The 7,645-nt window shown below is 43.8% G+C and overlaps 1 protein-coding gene across 1 annotated transcript in view; it reads right to left on the bottom strand.

Moving 5' to 3' along the window:
- Positions 1-301: 301 nt before the first annotated feature.
- The window catches only part of SBF2 (SET binding factor 2), a 469,097-nt gene continuing 461,753 nt past the window's right edge, over positions 302-7,645 (bottom strand). The window contains exon 42 of the transcript XR_003853250.1: positions 302-416. The gene's annotated coding sequence lies outside the window, so the exon portion shown is untranslated. The remainder of the gene's footprint in view (positions 417-7,645) is intronic.

Raw genomic sequence — 7,645 nt, 5'->3', positions numbered from 1 at the left:
ACTGCAAAAGCAGAAGGCACAATTCACCATTGAAAAGTTGGGAAGCAATGTTTTTCTCTTATATAAGTTTTAGGTATGGAGATAGGGAGAAGGGGGGGGGGGGTGTTGGATGAGCAGAGGAAAGGAGGTGGGGGTGGAGGAATCCAAAACTTTGATCACCTTTAATCTACTTGTGCAACTTCATCTCAAAATTTAGAACTGATTTCTCTTTCTCTCCAGTCACAGCTCGTCTTCGCCATGGAGGAATTTCTATCCCATTGTCTGTGGTTTGTTATGGCAACACAGGAACTCGAACTTGAACCCTTCAGCTCTAGGGTTTCCCTCTGCGGATGAGGCTCAGACTGCATCAAAGGTACATTGCTCGGACCTGTGGGAGCTCCAAGATGAGGCATCTTTGTCCAAAGTGAAAAGTAGGGCTGTGAACCAGAAAAATTGATTGTGTTTTAAAATTTCATTTTCTTCCATTACTTCTGCACATAACATCAATTTTTATGCACATAAATATGGAGACCGTATCTCAAAAAGGATAGAGTCAGGATGGAGGTGGTCCAGAGACCAAACTGGTTGAGATCTGTATTGGAAGACTTATGAGGAGAGGCTGAAATATTTTATTTTATTTATTTATTTAAAATCTTTTCTATACCGTTGCTAAGTTATCTACCATCGCAACGGTTTACATGCTGGCACATAAATTAATGTAGGGAAATTGTACTATCATACATTCTAACAGGTGCCGTCAAAGGTTCAGTTACAATAAATCATTAAAGACAAATAATTGTTTAGTGAAATAGGTCATGACCAGGTGTACCAGGAAGGTACTGTTTACGGGTAAAATTCACTATTCATAGTGTTACAATTATGTTTATAGTGATGTAGAATTCATGGATTCCTCTACTGCACGTTACTAATTGATGTGTATCGGTGCCCTTCTGCCTCTTCCTGAATGTTCTCTAATTTCCCGTCTCTTTATAAAATGCTTGTTTAAAAAGCCATGTTTTTAAACTTTTCTTGAATGTTTTGAGATCTCTTTGTAATCTGATCTCTGTTGGCATTGTGTTCCAAAGTGTGGGGCCAGCTAATGATAAGGCCCTTTCTCTCACTTGGGTTAGTCTTGCTGTTTTTACTGAAGGAATGGTCAATAGTGCTTTATTTGCTGATCGAAGGTTTCTGTGTGGGACGTGTACTCGTAATGCTGTGTTTAGCCAGTCTGATTTTTCATCATGTATTAGCTTATGTATGGTGCATAAGGCTTTGTATTTTATTCTGTGTTATATGAGTAGCCAGTGTAATTCTACTAGGGTTTCTGTTATATGGTCCCTCCTTTTTCCAGTTAGTATTCTGGCTGCAGTGTTTTGTAGTATTTGAAGTGGTCTTAATGTTGTATTTGGGAGACCTAGTAAAAGTGCATTGCAGTAGTCGGTGCTGGAAAAGACCAGTGCCTGAAGTACTGTTCTGAAATGATCTGGTGTTAGTAGTGGTTTTAGCCTTCTGAGGATCATTAATTTTGCATCTGAATATGTAGACCCTGGAGGAGAGGAGGTGCAGGGGGAGATAGGATACAGACCTTCAGATACCTGAAAGGTTTTAATGATGCACGATCTTCAAACCTTTTCCATTTGGAAAGAAAATTTAGAACTAGAGGTCACGAAATGAAACTCCAGGGGGGACGACTCAGAGCCAACGTCAGGAAATATTTCTTCATGGAGAGGAAGGTGGATGCCTGGAATGCCCTTCCAGAAGAGATGGTGAGGACAAAAACGGTGAAGGATTTCAAAGGGGCATGGGATAAGCACTGCGGATCCCTAAAGGGAAGAGGTTATTTTATTTATTTATTTATTTATTTAGCTATTTTCTATACCGGCTTTCACGACCAGGGGTCACATCAAACCGGTTTACATTGAACAGTTTGTGATTGGGGATCATCAGCCTTGATGCTTTTGATGCAACTGCAATATTCTCTGCCTTGATGGCGGGGAAATGGATTCAGACGGCAGCCAATATTGGCCCCGACTTTTTTGGTCTGGGGTACTGACACGCAGACATTAGGGAAAAAGCACAGGACTGCTTCTCCGTCCAAGTCCAAAAGCAGAGCACGTCAAGCAGCATTGTCTGAATTATCAAGAAGGCTGCTCCCCCCCCGTAAAAAATATTGCTGGCAGTAATTTATGGGTTTGACAGTCGCTTGGTTTTGATTGTAAATATTACTACCCTTAACATAAAGGTAACCTGCATGGAGCGGCAGTTGCTACCATAAGAAACTTGCTGGGCAGACTGGATGCACCATGTGGACCTTTTCTGCTGTCATTGCTACGTTTACTGTGTAAAAGATTTGCATCCTCTGCTAACTCCAGAGCAGAAAGCAGGGCAGCTTGGGAGTTCTGACTTCACTCTGTAAGAATCCTCCATTTTCATTCAGCTAAGCTCTCTGCCTCTCTCTCTGAGACACCACAGAAAGCATTGCCTTTCACCTGATTCTGCCTAATATTTAAGGAAGGCCTTCGTCCAGCTGTGATGTTGTTCAGTTATGCTTGTCTCCAGTTCATGCACCAGTAAGAACTGTTTGGAGGTAATTTTCAATAGGAGTTACACGTGTAAATGTAACTACTATTGAAGCAATTTTCAAAAGCCATTTACCCATGTAAAGTTCACTTACGTGAGTAAATCCTATGGACAATTCAGTGGCATCTATTGTAGCAATTTTCAAAAGCCCACTTACTTGAGTGAACTGCATTTACACGTGCAAAACTCAATTTTAAGTGTGTAAATGCTTTTTAAAATCAGGCCTTCTGTTTTTCAGTTTGTTTTCCTCCAATGTTTTGGAGTTTAAGAATCAGCCTGTGGTCCTTATGAAGTGGAATGAAAATGTAACTACTTGCACAAACATGAAGTGTGAAGAGGACAGGATATTTTGAGTCCCACTGAACTCATGTAGTTGGATGGATCCCGGGGATGAAGTGCATTCCCTTCCGGGCGCAGCATCTGCCCTCATCAGGGCTTCCTAAACTTGTCTTGGTGACCCCTCAGCCCGTTGAGTTTTTCATAAAATATGCCTATATTGCAAGCAAACAAAATGTGCCTTTCAGTTAAAATGCAGCCCACTTATTGACAGATATTGAATGATGTATTCGGAGTTATTCCTCACCTTTTATTCATATTTGAGGGGGTGGGGGGTGGGAGAATTTCTTCCCACTCTTGTGAGCTTCCCACTCAGTCGGAAGCCCGGCTGGGAGCTGGAGCCAGGAGCCTTTGATTTGCGGCTACCTAAGGCTTTTCCCTCTCTGTTTTATATTCTCCTCCAGCTCACTTGGCCCCAGTCATTGCCGTGTCAGTCCTTGGCTGGGGGATCACGCGCCGAGCTTTCTTTCAGGACCCTGCATCCGTCCAATAGGTGTTTGACTGGGATTCCTGCCCCTAGGAGCTTGTGAGCACTGCTGCCACGGTATCGCCCGCCTGGAAGTGAAAGGCCTGAACGAGCAGTTGAAGCCAGGTCCTCTGTATAACAGGTGTACAGCTCTGCTATTGAGCCACTGGGCTGGCACAGACTCCCTTTTACTCCATGCTTAAGAAAGGTTGTGGAGCATTAAGTGACGCCCACGTCTGTGGTAAAGCAGTCCTGCTGCATACCTTGAAAGCACTTTAGTGCTTAGCTAACGTTTTTTTTTATTATTATTAATGCTATATGTTACGATTTTTCCTGGGAAGAACTTGGCAAAGGGGGAAAAAAAAAAGTTAGTTAAAACCAAATCTCTCTGCACCATAAACTTCCATCCAGAAAGAAAGCTTAAAAAGCGTTGCTACTGTGCAACATAAATTCTTTCATGGATAATACGAGCCCTGCAATTGCTAACTGTCAGATCTCAAAGGGTTTTTAAATGTTTCCCAGTACAGGTTAAATGCTGGCAGCGAGCCAGTCGCTGTGGCTGAATCTGTCCCAAATAGGCATTCCTTCCACTGTTCATTGAAAAATCTCATTCTTCATGTGTTACTGCTTCAAAAAAAAGTAAAAAAAAAACCCATGCCTATGGCACAGTACCCTAGCTGTGAAGTGTCATGAAAGACGGACTAGGCGTAAATAAAACGGCATTCTGCTGCAAAGCTAAGGTACATTTAGATTTTTATTTTATTTAATTTTTTTTTTAAAATCCACAACCAGCTATAACTGGCCCTAAGCAGCCTGCATCCAGCAAGTTCCATCTGGGAGTGCAGCATTCCTTCCTGGACAAATTGCATGCGGAGGAACCGGACAATCCCTCACAGCTGTCCTGCCTGCACGCCAAGTATTCTCCTGCCTAGAAATCATCCCACAGTGATCCTTAGGAGGAGGTCCATTTTTATCCCCACTATAAATAATTGTAAAATTGATTTCCCTTCCAGGGGCTTGAGATTTAGGCAGTGAAGCCTGAGTTTCCTCCAGCGGTGGCTCCAAAAATGTTTGTGCGGGGGGGAGGACACAATGAATTTCAGGATGGGCAAGCACCAAGCCAAATGGTCCAGCCAGACCCGGGGGGGGGGGGGGGGATTTGCATCTGGAGAAAGCAAGCTCCATGTCCCGGGGGGGGGGGGGGGGGGGGGAGGCCTCGCCCCCACCTGCCCCACTTCAGTTGCTGCCACCCCTTCTCCCCCTCATCCAAATCCTGAAGAACTGCTTCTGATGTTCTAGTTTGACTCCACTCCTTTTAAGGATTGTTTCCTCGGTAATCTGGGTATACAAGGATGGAATATGTTGGTCTGGCATAGAAGTGATAACTCCAATATACAAACTACAAAAAGTCAGTGTTGCTTCAAATTCAATATCAAATGTCTCAAAAAAAAAAAAAAGAAAAGTCCCTGTTGACTCAACCATCTGCCCTCACCGGTCCATGCAGAACTTCAGAATGCAAAAACACCATGGACCTCTGATAGAGCAAAGACATAAATGCTAAAAAGGCAGGCAACAAATTCAGTAATGCCTTTTAAAAATGAAGGAAACTCAATTTCATGCTTCTGAATATAACCGGATAAGTGCTATTTAACCAGATAAGTTATAGTCTGATAACGTTAGACCAGCTCAATAGCAAGTCTAACTTATTTGGTTAACTTAACCTGATAAGGCTGAATGTAGGCACTTATCTGTTTAGGAGAACCAGATAAGTTGCCCCGTCTTGATCTGCCCATTGCCCGCCCCCAAGATACCTGGCTATCTAACCAGATAAATACTTATCCGGCTAAATGGCAGCCTCTGAACATAGCCGTATATTCAGCGGCTGCCAGGCTTATGAACATGCCCTAGAAGAGTCACGCAGTGTTTGAATTTCTATCCCCAGAGTTTTGGGAAAGTCTCTCACAGAGAAGATGCAGTTCCCAAGCCATGCTGAGGCCCCCCACCAGATGCTATTCTTTGAATAGATTTTAAATTCTGTTGCCTTGAACGAATGAATTCCGGTTTCTGAGATAGGTTTGAAATATCCTGCTGGAACATTCATAACATAGTTAACGATCTCTAGCATTTTATGTGGAAAAACAGCAGTTTAACAGAAGGGAGAAAATGGAAGTAGGAGAGAGGGTGTGTCTGGGTTTTTATGCATCTAGTTAACCTTCTCTTTCTAAGAAAGCCAATGTGATTTCCTGCCTTAATTGTGTGCTAGATCCAGTGATAAAGTGACATACAACTCCAAGCAAATTTCTCAACAAATGAACTATGTTTGGAAAAGATTAAATGGAAGATGTTTGTGAATGAAGGAAATGCAACCCGCACCTTGAATACCGTGTGCAGTTCTGATCGCCAAATCTCAAGAAAGATATAGTTGCACTGGAGAAAGTGCAGAATAGAAGGACCAGGGGGCACTCCATGAAGTTAGCAAGCAGCTCATTTAAAACAAATCGAAGAAAATTATTTTTCACTCAGCGCATAGTTAAGCACTGGAATTCATTGCCAGAGGATGTGGTTTCTGCAGTTAGTGTAACTGGGTTTAAAAAAGGTTTGGATAAGTTCCTAGAGGAAAAAAATCTATAAACTGCTATTAATAATTAAGAAATAGTAGCTTGAGATCTACTTAATGCTTGGGTACTTGCCAGGTTCTTATGGCTTGGATTGGCCACTGCTGGAAACAGGATGCTGGGCTTGATGGACCCTTGGTCTGACCCAGTATGGCATGTTCTTATGTTCTAAGAAACGTGGACTGTAGCTCCTTTATAACATGAGAGCTTAGTTGAGAGGTAGGTGATAGTGCTCGAGTCTTACTGTCCTGTCGGGCATTGCCCAAAGTCTTATTCCAGAAACCAGGTCACTTGGCAGCTCTGCTTTTTGATTATCTAAAGCTGCTTTACAAATGGCTGTGTAGCGTTTGGAGCGACACGACAATTCATTTTGTAATTTATTGACTTTCAATTCCTTAAAAATACATCATCTGAAAACGTTTTCAAGTTCTTTGTCTTCCTGTTGGAATCGTACATTTCTGGCACGGAGCAGTAAAGGAACATTCTGCGCGTTGTCATTCTGACACCTCCAAGGCGGATTAGGGTGTGGGGGGAAAAACCCCTCTGTGCCGTGAAATACGCTTGAGCTGGCGCGCAAAGGGAGCAGTTTGAATTGTTTAATACCCTTGTTGCTTTTCTGTACAGAAGAATTTCTTCTTGTAACATTTTGGCTGTTCTCTCCAAAAAAGGACCGTCTGGTTCCACGTGGATCCATTGCTACCCAATTTAAAGTACAAGCCCCCCTGCAAGAGAAATTCAGAAATACACCAGGGCTTGTCCATTTCCTTAGAAATGTGATGCAGAAGGCAGGGAGGCGGCAGCAGCTCCAGCGTTCACGTTCGTAGTGCGAGGGGAAGACCGAGCTGATTTTTTTTTTTTAATGCACCGTAGATTTGAATGAATTTTCCCGTGTGGCTCGTTTTGAGAACGTGTGTACCTTGGCGCTGTGTGGATGTGCGAGAGTCCTACCGGTCCTGCCACGTGTGTGCGAGGTGCAAAGATATTATTTAGCCCATCAAAGTTGTGAGCAAGGGGCTGCGCTTACACTGGGTGCAGCCATTGGAGGGAGGAGGAAAGAGGATACAGATGTGTTTAAATTTTGTGAATATGCTCAGGTTTTTTTTTTTTTTAAAGAGGGATGTACAGATTTTTACTCTGTGCGAGGTGCAGCAGTGCTTATTTATAGCTCTGCAGCTAAGGCTGGTAGAGTTGTACTGCTCGCTCTCTTCATTGGCAATGAAAGGGTTGACTGCAGCTCATTGCACCTCCCCTTCCCATCTTGAGGTTGTATGAGGGATTCCCTGCTCCAAAGATACCCTCCCCCCCCATTTCGCTCCCACACTCAAGGGTTAGAAGGGGGGGGGGGGTTTGTTTGTACAGAAGACTCTCTCCCATCCCTATGTCAGAAGGGGCTCCAACCTTGATGATTTAAAGAGGTGATGAACCCCCCCCCCTCCCCCAAGCTGATGCAAGGGGCTCCCTGTCTCAACCCCTCCCTGCCCCAAAGAGATTCCTCCTCTGCCCGAGGGGCCGATGCAATAATGTTCGTGGAAAGCAGGTGGTGACTTTTCAGTGCCCGCTTTCTTAGTGCACGCATGGCTCCTGCAGGGGGGGGGTGTGCCATGCAATATGTAAATTAGGGGGTCACGCTAGGAAGGAGGCGCTAGGGTTGCTTGCGCGACCCGCCGCG

This window comes from Rhinatrema bivittatum, chromosome 17 (genome assembly GCF_901001135.1).
Source record: "Rhinatrema bivittatum chromosome 17, aRhiBiv1.1, whole genome shotgun sequence".
In the NCBI taxonomy this organism is placed as follows: Eukaryota; Metazoa; Chordata; class Amphibia; order Gymnophiona; family Rhinatrematidae; genus Rhinatrema; species Rhinatrema bivittatum.
The sequence above is the reverse complement of the archived record's forward strand: the minus strand, read 5'-3'. Positions and strand labels throughout refer to the sequence as shown.